Genomic DNA, 13241 nt, shown 5'->3' with positions numbered 1-13241 from the left:
GGGAATGCGCGATCGTGGGGCGGTCGCCTTGGGGACACCGGGGAGAAGCTCCTGGAAAGTTTAGCGAGCCCGGAGCCGGCGTTGGGGGTTCGGCTAAAGGCTTGCAGGGGGAATCGGTTCGGGCGGGACGTTAGTGTTTCTCTCTTGATTCCGGGCCACCGGGGTGGGTGGGGGGAGCAAACCACTGGAGAAGAGTGTGCATTTAGGAGCTGTGGTGGGGATGCAGCCACCTCTCTCCACTCTCTTACTGTCGCTCTTGTGGCGGGTGAGAGCAGCCTTGGGGGTCTCTCTCTGCACACACCATGATGGCGATGCTATAGCTGATGGAGGTGAATGGTTCGTGTTTATATCACCCCCCCCCCATTGCCTTTTGTTTGTTAGGGACATCTTGCTGGCCATGTTGATTTAAACGAAATTCTCCTTCTACCCCCACCCCCCCATCCTACTCCAACCTCCAATAAATAGAACGTTCCATCGTTCCTCTCAACTGTACCAATTACTCATGCCTCGTGAAATTAGATGAAAGGGTGCCCCCTTTCCCCCGATTTTCCTCCCACCCCAATCTTCACCTGATGATGGCTTCTTTACCGAAGCAGATATACCACTACACAAGCAGTTGGGGGAGGGCTGGTGGAGCCCTTATGATTGGATTGTGACAAATGGGGCTCTGCTTGAATAATTTTGGTTTAGTAGCAGGCAGTTCTTAACTAACGCATGTTATTTAGAGGCTCTGAACACGGTATTCCCTTCTCTGGCTTCCTGTGTGCGAACCAAACAGCTGGTTATAGCCCAATAGAGAACATCTCTGTCAGTGGAGATTGGGCTGTGCAATTGTAAATCTTCAGGGAGATTTAGAATTCTTTTTATAATCAATAAATTATTAATTTTTTCTTCATTATGATGAAATAACTTCTAGAACAAGCAGACCACTACATACTTTCTCTCCTTTTCTCTTTCTTTCTTTCTTTCTTTCTTTCTTTCTTTCTTTTTTTTTGGAAAAGCCTCACTGGAAGATCCTTTTTCCCTAGTAACTCTGTAGTGCTAACATTCCAAGATTTTTGTACAAGATTTGGGTATTTGTTCTTTTAAGTTTGCTTGCAACTACTAACTTGTTTAAGACAGAAAATCTTGAATGGATTTATTTTTTCTTTTAGACAGGGGTTCGCTATGTAGCTCAGGTTGGCCTGGAACTCACTATGTAGACATACCATACAGGCTTTGAACTCAGGGATCCTCCAGCCTTTGCCTCCCTAGTTCTGGGATTACAGGCATCCACTACCATACCCGATATGGATAATTTCTTTTATCCCAATTTCAGACTATTGACTTCATTGAGAAAGCTTGAGAGAATTGAAAATTTGGAGATAAATCAACTTGCAATTAACAAATGAACAAAAAGCCAGAGCTCAAGTATGTGTGTTTTATTTTATTTTATTTTATTTTATTTTATTTTTGAGACAGAGTTTCTCTGTGTAGCCTGGGCTGTCCTGGACTCACTTTGTAGACCAGGCTGGCCTCGAACTCACAGTGCTCCGCCTGCCTCTGCCTCCCGAGTGCTGGAATTAAAGGCGTGCGCCACCACGCCTGGCCATATGTGTGTTTTAGATAATTGTTTTTATAACAGGCATTATGTTGCTGTCATCTTTTTGGTTTTTGCCTTTTTTGTTTGTTTGTTTTGTTTTGTTTTTTGAGACAGGTTTTCTCTGGTTGTCCTGGAACTCACTCGGTAGACCAGGCTGGCCTCAAACTCAGAGATCCGCTTGCCTCTGCCTCCCCAGTGCTGGGATTAAAGGCGTGCGCCACCCCAGCCTCTTTGGGTTTGTTGCTGTTGTCTTTGCTTCCTAGTATTTAATTTTTTAAAGAGTCCATTTGAAGAATAGCTAGCCAGGTCTTTTACGCATGGGGCTTGGGAGTAAGGCTGAAAAGCCTCTGGGAAAAGTGCATGCATGCTGAGTGGTGACCTTCGTTCTTTATGTTTTAAGAAAGTGCTTTTGGGGCCAGGTATAGCCTTTAATTCCAGCATTTGGGAGGCAGAGGCAGGTGGATCTCTGTGAGGCCGGCTAATTTACTGAGTGAGTTCCAGGACAGGCAGAACTAAACAGTAAGATCCTGTTTTGATAAAACAAACAGAAGAAGGAAAAGAGGAAAGAAAGAAAAAGTGCCTCTGGCTGTAGATGAGGTCCCCGTGTGAGTCTTGTTAGGTAAATTTGCTCATAAAGAGCCAGTAACATACAGACTGGAAATGGTATTTTTCTAAAACTGGTCTCCCTCTCTAAAACCTACTTGAGATTTTCCAGAGAGCTTGTTTTCCACTCTTATGTTTCTGTTGTATAATTTTTCAAGTTATAATAAGTGTTTTGACACATTGGTGTGTCATTGTGTGTGCCTGAGACTTGGAGGAGCTGCGATAGCTTACTTAGCTGGTGATAGCTGTGTTAAGGTTGTTAATGCTCTTCGTGGTTAGACTTGCTGCTCTTTTTTGGAGACTAGGAGAGATATAACAGGAACACCTGCCAGAGTTACTTAGGAATGCATGGATTTTTTTCTTTTCTTTTCTTTTCTTTTTTTGGTGCAGTGAAATTTGGAAGTTATTCCCTTCAGAAATATTTTTCAGTGTAAGCATGTGAGAAATTGATTTTGGGAGGCGAATATCATATATCATAATGAAATAAGGAAAAACCCAAATAATACTTGGGGAGGAACACTAATTTTTTTTTTTTAAGTTTCAAATAAAAATACAGAATTCTAATGGGAGCCACTGAGCAAATATTAATTTTTTTCCTTATCCCAATTCGAAGCCCACATTTGACTGTGCCTCAGATTGTATTCATCATTATTTTCCTAATGGCCCTTTTAGTGAATCCTTTTAAATCTGTAGTGATTCTGCAAAGATCAGATGGGAAAAACAGATCCATATCCCCTGTAGGGATAGTGCAAGCTTGAGAGTACTCCAGTACAAAGTAGATAGTGAGGCATACACACCAAAATGTATGTGCACTTGCTTATGAAAAGTTTAATTTTTCATTAGGGGAATACCCACAAGTGGCTTCTGGGAGGCTGTGAAAGGTGATGACACTTCACAATGGAAGAATGGGCAGCCCACTGATCTTGGTAGCGATGACCTGACAATTTCATTGTAGCTCCTCTGATTTATTGTTATTTGTTTTTATTTTTATTTATTTATTTATTTATTTTGGTTTTTTGAGATAGGGTTTCTCTGTGTAGCCTTGGCTGTCCTGGACTCACTTTGTAGATCAGGCTGGCCTCAAACTCACATCGGTCTGCCTGCCTCTGCTTCCTGAGTGCTGGGATTAAAGGTGTGGACCCCCACGCTTGCGCCCCCATGCCCATGCCTCTGCTTTTTTTTTTTTTAAAAAAAGACAGCTCCCTTGCCTTTAATCCTGATAACTTAGAAGGTTGAGATATGAAGAATGTAAGTTCTAGGCCAGCCTGGGCTACATAGTAAGACTATCTAGAAAATAAACCAGGCTAAAACAAAAAGGAAAAAAACCCTTAGACAACAACAAAACATAATAAAACAGTGGTTCTCAGCCTTCTTAATGCTTTAATACATTTCTTTATGTTGTGGTGACCCCAACCATAAAATTATTTCGATGCTACTTCATAACAGTAATTTTGCCACTATTATGAATTGTTGCTTTTTTTTTTTTGTCTTTAATTTTATTTTATAAGTGGGGGGTTGTCAGATGCCCTGGAACAGGTGCTAAAGACAGTTGTGAGCTGCTATGTGGGTGCTGGGAATTGAACCCTAGCCCTCTGAAAGATCAGTGCTCTTAACAGCAGAGCCATTTCTCAGCTTTTTTGGGGGGCCGGGGGTGGGGGCGCAGTTCAAGACTGAGTTTATCTGTGTAACCATGGCTGTCCTGAACTCACTTTGTAGACTATCCTGGCCTGGAACTCAGAGATCTGACAGCCTCTGTGCCCCCCTGAGTGCTGGGATTACAGCTGTGCACCACCGTGATGAACTGCTTTTTGTTGTTGTTGTTGTTTGTTTTTTGAGACAAGGTTTCTCTGTGTAGCCTTTGCTGTACTGGACTCGCTTTGTAGACCAGGCTGGCCTTGAACTCACAGCAATCCTCCTGCCTCTGCCTCCTGAGTGCTGGGATTAAAGGAGTGTGCACGATGGGCTTCGATTATGAACTGTAAATATCTGATATGCAGGATATCTGAAAAGCTTCAGTGAAAAGATCTTCTACCACAAAAGGGGTTGTGACCCACAGGTTGAGAACCTCTGCCCTAAACCAAGAAAAAACAAACAATAATAACAAACAAAAATAAACATTTTCCTTTTAGAGACAGGGGCTCACTTTGTAGTTCTTGATGGCCTGAAGTTGACAACCTTCTTGCCTCAGTTTCCAGAATGCTGGGATCTCAGTAAGAGCCACCACACTCAACCTTCCAAAGTCATTGTTTTTTCTTAACAAATATTTTTTGTATTAAAACTCAAAGTAAGTTATATTGCTATTTTAACTCATAGCAGGAACAGTGGGAGGGAAGGATTCATCACTTTCAAGGAGCAGATAATGAAATCCAATGAGAAGGAAAGCCATACTTTTAAAAGTATCTGCTGTGTAAGCATATCAGTAAATTTTGTTGTCATATCTGTCTTTTTATTTTCAACAAATAACCACTTAGTTTTGATCTCTGTAGTGTAATTTGTCTGCTTTTATTTCACACAGAGGCAAGTAAATCTGACATTTTATTCATGAATTTGATTTTAATCTCTCTGACTTGCTTTTGTGAAGTGCTGCATTTAGATGGCTTTTGTTTTATGTTACTTCTTGGGAACAGTATTTTAAAACAATTTGAAAAACACTTAGTTTTTAAGTATTTCATGTAATTGTTTTGAAATATATCCGCTTTTTCCTTAGTGGTTTTCTCCGGGTGACTGCGTTGTCTTTCTCTTCAAGGAGTGTCTTGAAATCCCCTTTGATTGCAGTAGCTCTTAGTAGTGAGTCCGAAGCTGATTAACCTTCGGTTTCTCCCAGTGAACTCCATCAGCATGCTGCTCCAGGGTTCACGCTGAGGCTTTGGATTTCAGTGTAATTTGTACCCTTTCATGCTGGTAACTAGGGATAAGAAAAGAAAGAAAGTGGGTTGTGTTTGTAGTGGGATCTAGGAAGAAGCATCTGTCTCAGAAAGTGGGATTTTATAAGATGTAGCTTACTAAAACTAAACAAAACAAGATCTTGGTTCATGACTTCATAGAATTGATGGTACTGTTTTCTTAAGTGTTGAACACTTGTTTTTTTGAGATTGTGGTCTCGTGTAGTCCCGACTGGCCTTAAATCTCACTGTGTAGCTAAAGATGACCTTGAAGTCCTAATGCTGCTTTTGTCTCCCAAGTGTTGAGATGACAGGCTTAAGGCACTGTGCTCTATCTTCTTTTACTGTTGGAAGAATACTGTTATCTTGGTCTTGTAGTGCTGTTCAGTTTGTAATGTATCACATTATATCACTTGTTTTTTGCAATGGTTCTTTGAAATAGGAGAGGACTGAAAGAGGTAAAGAAGCTTAGAAAAGGCAAGTTTTACCGACTATTGTGGCAAAAACGTGCATCTGCCTTTGGTTTCAAAGCTCTCCTCTGTAGACCTCCCTAAAGATGTCAGGGCAGTTCTGGAGGTGTTTAAGGTATCTGGCTCATGAATGTTGCGAAGACATTCCTTTCGCTCTGTGCCAGGGTGTTTTGAGGGGACAGTATGCTTTTTGTAAGCTATCTTCTTGTGAAGACAAGGTTTCACTATATAGCCTTGGCTGGTCTGTATCTTACTCTGTAGCCCAAACTGGCCTTGAACTCACAAAAAGCTGCCTGTCTTTGACTCCAGAATGCTGGGATTAAAGGCCAGTGTCACCATGTCCAGTTTTGCAAATCTCTCTTTAAAAACATTTGGAGTTTGTTAGTTGGAGCCATACAAATCAGCTTTCTTTCTTTCTTTCTTTCTTCTTTCCTTCCTTCCTTTTTGTTTTTTTTTTTTTTTTTTTTTTTTTTTTTTTTCCTTGTGTAGCCCTGGCTATTCTGGAACTTGCTCTGTAGATCAGGTTCAAACTCACAGAGATTCACCTGCCTCTGCCTCCTGAGTGCTGGGATTAAAAGTGTGCACCACCACTGCCCAGCTAATTTTCTTTCCCTTTTTTTCTTCCTTTAATTTTTTTTGAGGTTTTAGTTTTATTTTATGCCTTTAAGTGTTTGCCTAAATGTATGCATTATGTTCATGCATTGTCCACAGAGGCCAGAAGAGGGCGTTGAATCCCCTGGATTGGAGTCACAGGTGTGGGTGCTGGGGATCAAACCGTGGCTTCTGAAGAGCGGCCAGCTCTTAGCCAGGAAGCAATCCTTCCAAGCCCTACTTTTTTGTTTTTTGAGACAGTCCCACTTGTACTTAAGACAACCTCCAACTAACTAAGCATGGCAATTTTTGCAATTACTATTTTGTTTGGAAAAATTTTTTAATAAAATACTAAAAAGAAGACAGAAAAATGCCACTTGTAATTTCAGCTCTCAGAAATAGTATGGCTAACATCTGGGCATCTATCCATTTAGACTTTCAGTGCCTGTAGGTATATGTATATTATCACAGTATTTAAAAATTGCATTTGTTTGCTTATTTATTTATTTATGAATGAGACAGAGTCTCTATTATGTAGGCATGGCTTACCTGGAACTTGCTATGTAGATCAGGCTGTCCTTGAATTCCCAGAGATCCACCTGCCTTTGCCTCTCCAGAGCTGGAATTAAAGTTGTACAATACCATACCCAGCATGCGTATGTGTGCAAACACACACACACACACACACACACACACACACACCATCACAATATAGCTCAGGTTGTCATTTAGATTAATTTCCTGTGTGCTGTAGGATGACCTTGAGTTCCTGAGTCTCTTCTCCACCTCTCCGTGTTGGGGTTTTAGGCATGCCTAGTGTATGGCATTCTGGAAACTGAACGTTAGGCAAGCAGTTTACCACTTGAACTATATCCACAGCTGGGACTTTTTATTTGTAATCTGCTATTTTTGTGACAAGTCTTTCAAGTTTGTAGTTATAGATCCAGGTCACTTTGCGTTTTATTCTTCTGGTAACTTAACTTATAAAATTGGGGTTTGGTTTTCTTGACTATAGAGGGGGCTGGGATTGAACCCTTCTTGTGATTTCCTTGCCTTGACAGCTTTGCATAAAACTTTGCTGATGTTAATTTTAACACCTCAGACTTTTGAGCTGTGGAGAGCAGTGCAGATGGTTTTCTGATTCAGGTGCTCCAAGTGGAGGGAATAAGCAGCTTTTAGCATGTTTCTGGCTTTACCTTTATTGTTCCTATTTCTTTATGAGTCAGGTGAAATTACATTTGATAACGAACTCTATGATGATATAGCATAGTTAATTGACTTCAAGTATGTTTGATTTTGGAAATTAAAGTAATCAAATATTGTGAGTTTTGTGCATTAGGTGCTTGTCAGTTTTAAATGACATGTTGAAACTGTATTGAACATTAATATAGAGAAAGTGGAAATGAGAACAACTTCTCATTTTTTAATGTGAAATCAGTGTTGCCATGGTTTTAAATTGGTAGGTAATGCTGTTTGGAGGAGCTGGTTATGGAAAGGTTACATAGGCTGTGAAAATATTTTTCTATTTTAAGAAGAAACCTTTTTGGGTTATGGTAATAAGTGCACATGTAAATGTTCTGTTTTTTTTTTTTTTTTTTTTTTTTTTTTTTTTTTTTTTGAGCTCTGTCACTTTGTAGTCTAGGCTAGTCTCAAACTCAAGGTTCTGTTTCCTAAGCTTCCCACATGCTGAGTCTGCAGGTGTGTGCTACCACCCCTGGCAGGGGCACTGCAGTATCTGAACCGTCGTGAGCCATGGAAGGAACATGTGATCAAGTTAAGCTGTAGAATGGATTGTGTTCTAAATTTGTTGAAATTTGCTTGTTAGCATTCTTTCTGAATAGGCTGCAGAAGTTTTGAAGTACTTGACTGTTTTGTCCTATAAATGTGGATTTATGCTTTGACATTAGATGGTTAGAAGACCCCTGGGGTGGGCAGAGGTAGAGTACCACAGCGCTGACTGTGAGGGCAGCCACTGCAGTGCATGGTGTGACCAGCTTGAGGCTTCATCGGGATACAGCTCTGGCCTGTGCCCAGCACTAGCACAGCTGCCCTTTGCTTTGCTAATCCTACCTAGTACGCTAGCCCTGCTGTGTTAAGTGCTTCTGAGCCTCCACTTTTGGTTTCAGTGGTCTCATGTGAATAGGCAGTCACACAGAGCCTTTCCCTCAGACTCTGATGAGAAAACCATCTTTTTTCTCTTTTCTCTTTTTTCTTAAATCATCATCAACAACAAGAAGTCCGGAGGTTTTGAAGAGGAACCGGTTCCAGATACTGACAGCACTAGTGCACATGCTCCTGTGTTTCAAAACGTCCCTTCCTTACCTTTCCTGCTGGTTTTGCTTTCAGTTTCTCCTTTGGTTGCCATGTTAATTTCACACAAACAGTTCTTTAACCCTGTGACTCCTATCTATACAAACTTTCAGTGGAGCTGGACGTGGTGGTGCACGCCTTTAGTCCTAGCACTTGGGAGGCAGAGGCAGGCAGATCTGTGAGTTTGAGGCCAGCCAGGTCTACAGAGTGAGTTCCTCCTAAACAGGCAGAGTTCACATACAGAAACACTGTCTCGCCCCCCCCCCCCAAAAAAAACCTATAGCAATTTCTAATGAACAAAACAAAATGAAATAAAAACCTTTAGTAGCTTTGCATAGAACAGTCAGTCTTAGCTGGTCTGATACTCTGGACCCCACAGTTTGCCTTCAGCCCGCTTTATGTGTGTTGTGTGTTGTGCTTCCTCGGCTGTAGCAGAAGTCTGTGACTGAAGAGAAGAGCTGTTCATTTGCTCTGTTACTCACAGTATTCTGTCCCTATCCAGTAGATGCTTACTGTCTGTAAGCTTCACAAATGACGTTACTGTTTGTTCTTGTCAGGAGCCAGGCTGAGGCCCAAGTCTGCTGTGGCAGCCTGTATTGGAAGTGTTTCTAGACAGTGCAATGCCTTTATTCTTTCCAGGCAGTTTTTTAGGTTAACTGGAGTGATGTGTCCAGGATAATTTTTTTTAGAGATTTACTTATTTATGTGTATGAATGTTTTGCCTGCATGCATGTATGTGCACCATATGTGTACCTGTTAGTTACCTTGGAACTGGGGTGGTGGCGGTTGTTAGGTACTGTATAGGTGCAAAGAATTGAACCCAGATCCTTTGCCAGAGCAACAAGTGCTCTTAATAGCCGAACCATCCTTTCCAGCCCCCACAATTTATGAGGACTCTTTCTGAGATGAGTTTACACTACGTAGTACAGGCTGGCCTGGAATCTACTGCCTCAGTTTACCGAATGCTAGGATTGTTGGTTTAACACTCCTAGTTGTGTTTATTCATGTTTAGGTGATTGGGGAAAATAATAGAATCATATGCAATTTAATATCCTATAGGACACACATTTAAAGTATTAAATTCATTGCATTTTGTGTGTAATCTCCAAGTTATACAGTTATGACTGTAGCCAGCTGTAGGATTTCTCTCACCCTAGAAAGACACTAACTACATCCTTCAGTTGTCACTGTATCTCTCCACCTAACTTAGGCCTCAGTTCCAGGCAACTGCTAATCTAGATTTTGACTGTAGGTTCGCCTATTTTGGTATTTCATATGAGTGGAGTTGTGTGATTTGTGGCCACTTGTGCCTGGGGCTCCTATTCATTTTTTTTCTTCTTGATAAGTATGCATCTGCAAATGTGTAATTAAATGTGTATATTTCTACATTAGAACAAGATTCAGCTTGTAGAAAGGTCTCTTATTTACCAACTGCATGTGCATGTATGTCAGTGTACACATTTGAACTCACAGTGGTCCTCCTGCCTCTGCCACTGAGTGCTGGGGTTACAGGTGTGCACTACTACACCTGGATTAAAAAAAAAAAAATAAGTACTTGTTCTTGAGACTGGGTTTTGCTGTGTATCCCAAGCTAGCTGATGAACTGATAGTAATCTTGCCTCGGTTTCCCATATGTTGGATCTACAAGGCTGGGGTGTTTTGATACTTTTGTATGCTGTTCTTAAAAATAATTCCCATGGGGTTGAAGACATGGTTAAGAGATTAAGCACTGACTGCTCTTCCAGAGGTCCTGAGTTCAATTCCCAGCAACTACAACATGGTGGCTCACAACCATCAAAATGTGATCTGGTGCCCTCTTCTGGTGAGCAGGTGTACATGCAGGCAGAACACTATATACATAACAAATACATAAATCTTTTTTTTAAAGTAATCCCCTCCTCCTCCTTCTTCTTCATATTTTTTTTTGTTAAAAAAAAAAACAACAACAACAACCAAAAAAAAAAAAAAAAAACCCAAAACCAAACAGCAACAACAACAACTCCAAGGCCTCCTTCATGCTTATGCACATATTCTACCATTGGGCTGTTTTTCTAGCTGGTCCACATTTAGTGTAACTAGTCCAGTATTAATGTCAGAGTTGCATTTTTTAAAAAAGATGTATCTATTTATTACATATACAGTGTTCTGTCTGCATGTGTGCCTTCACACCAGAAGAGGGTACCATATCTCACTATAGATGGTTATAAGCCATTATGTCGTTGCTGGGAATTGAACTCTGGACCTCTGGAGGAGCAGCCAATGCTCTTAATCACTGAGCCATTTCTCCAGCCCTGGAGTTGGATTTAAAAATAGATGTGAGAAACCAGGCGTGGTGGCACACGCCTGCAATCCCAGCATTCTGGAGGCAGAGGCAGTCGGATCTCTTGAGTTCGAGGCTAGCCTGCTCTACAGAGAGTTTCAGGAAGGCCAAGGCTATACAAAGAAATCCTATCGTGAAAAAACAAAAAGCCAAAGAAAACATAACCACAACAAAAATACATGGGACAAATATAATAGGTAAAGGCTGTTGGCCTAAGGAGAAATGGAGCGTGGGCCCTTTATGTGGTTCTGGCAGTCCACAGCAAAACACTTCTGCATTTGAGTTTCTGAATGTGGGCAAGCTTGTTCCTGGTTTCATGGTACAGTGCTTAAAATAGAACTTAACATGTTATCTTGGACTTATATGGTGAATTTAAAGTTTTTTTTTTTCTAAGAAACTAAGTCACACGGGTCTATCCTAAAGATCAGAAAAGTTTCAGAGTAAAAATGATAGCTTTTCTTTTTTAAATCTCAAAGTATCTCTTAAAGGTTATTTGTTTTTCCTATTTTTAAAAAAGATTTATTTATGTATGTGAGTACTCTATCTGCATATACACTTGCACACCAGAAGAGGGCACAAGATCCCAGTATAGATGGTTATGAGCCACCATGTGGTTGCTGGGAATTGAACCCAGGGCCTCTGGAAGAGCAACCAGTGTTCTTAACCATTTCTCTATCTCTGAGCCATCTCTCCAGCCCTATTTTTCTTTTCTTTTCTTTCTTTCTTTCTTTTCTGAGACAGGGTTTCTCTGTGTATTCTTGGCTGTCCTGGACTCGTAGACCAGGCTGGCCTCGAACTCACATCAATCCACTGCCTCTGCCTCCCGAGTGCTAGGATTAAAGGTGTGCGCCACCACGCCCGGCCCTGTTTTTCCTATTTTTAAGGTATTTCATTTGTGGTACAGTATCTTTTTAGGTGACATGTATTCACACATATGTATATGTGTAAATGCTTTTTCAGTATTTTAAAATCATTGTGGCTGGGATGGTGGCACCTTTGATCACTAACCCTCAGGTGGCTGGGGCAGCTGGATTTGAGGCCATTTGAGTACATAGTGAGACCCTATTTCACAAACAAATAAGAGAGACAATGCAATTGTATGGGTTCCACCCTTCTGCAAGTTACCCAAGGAAGGGAATGAGGAAGAATTGTCAGGCTTCTTGACATCTGACAAAAGACTAACGTGAGCAGCCTGAGGGGAAATGTTTACTTCAGCTCTTGGTTTCAGAGGTGTCAGCCCATGTTTACTCTGTTGCTGTAGGCCTGTGGTGGAGCAGGACATCATGGTGGTAGGTGCTGGTGGGAGAACAGTGCTGTTTGCTTTCTGGCCACCAGAGGGAAAGGAGGGAACCTGGGACAAGGCATCCTTCAAAAGCACTCCCTGGTGACTGACGTCCTCCATCAAGGCCCCACTCTTAAATTAAGGTTTCCACCAGTTTCTAAAATAGTACTGCCTTCTGAGGACTCATAAGAGCCTATGGGGGGCACTCACATTCAAACCATAACATGTTTCTGGTTTAGAACTTGGCTTGTAGTGTGGTAGCTAGTATTTGTTATTTACATAATGTCTCACAATCTTCCGCTCATTATGGGTTTGAATGCATGAGGCACTAGACTATTGGCTTGAACATATATATGTGTGTATATGTATATATATATACACGCATATATATACATACATGCATTATATATATATATATATATATATATGTATATATATATATAGTTGGTTACTTAAGCAGAAAATGCATCTGTTTAATGATTATAAATGTAGGGCATCAACCAATTATCTACCATCTCAGAGTTTGTTTCTCAGACTCCTGAGTATCTCTAGGTCAAAACCACTTTCCAGTACTAGTAGGGCATTGTTTGGTATGCTGACAGTTATAACATCAACGGTGAATAAAGCATGATCAGTGCTGTGGTGTGACTGAGTTATATTAGTGTATTCACCATCAATAGACTTTTGGAAGTGAAAAAAATAAATCCTTTAAAAATAAAAATAACTGGACAGGTTATGTGGCTGGGTAGCAGAGTGCTTGCCTAGTTTGCCTGAGGTCCTGAATTGGATTACACACACACACACACACACACACACACACACACACACACCACACACACACCACACACCACACATACACACATACTCACACTCCCCCCCCCCAGTCCCCCTCTAGGAAGCACACAGTGCACATACATGGTGGGAGAAGGTAGGAAAACTGGCTGGCTACATTTAATGCCCTTGATAAAGAAATAAAAGTTAGTGATTTGCCATTGATTCCGTCTTTGCTTACCTCCTAGAGCATGCTGTTTGAAGTGCTTTTCTTGCTGGCAGGCCTATGATTAGCTCAGAGCAGAGCCTGTGCAGTTGTGGAGCAGCAAAACTAAACTAGCTGCCTTTCTAAGTGGAACACTATTTCTACTTGAAATAATTGCTTGGTAAAGTATGGCCTATACAGAATGGGTATTTGGCATACATTTTC

General features: G+C 41.0%; 1 protein-coding gene across 1 annotated transcript in view; it reads left to right on the top strand.

Moving 5' to 3' along the window:
• The window catches only part of Pias1 (protein inhibitor of activated STAT 1), a 111992-nt gene that overhangs the window by 696 nt on the left and 98055 nt on the right, over positions 1–13241 (top strand). The gene's annotated exons all lie outside the window — the stretch shown is intronic.

Source organism: Acomys russatus, chromosome 14 (genome assembly GCF_903995435.1).
Source record: "Acomys russatus chromosome 14, mAcoRus1.1, whole genome shotgun sequence".
In the NCBI taxonomy this organism is placed as follows: Eukaryota; Metazoa; Chordata; class Mammalia; order Rodentia; family Muridae; genus Acomys; species Acomys russatus.
Note: the sequence above shows the minus strand (reverse complement) of the source record. Positions and strands in the feature narration are given on the sequence as shown.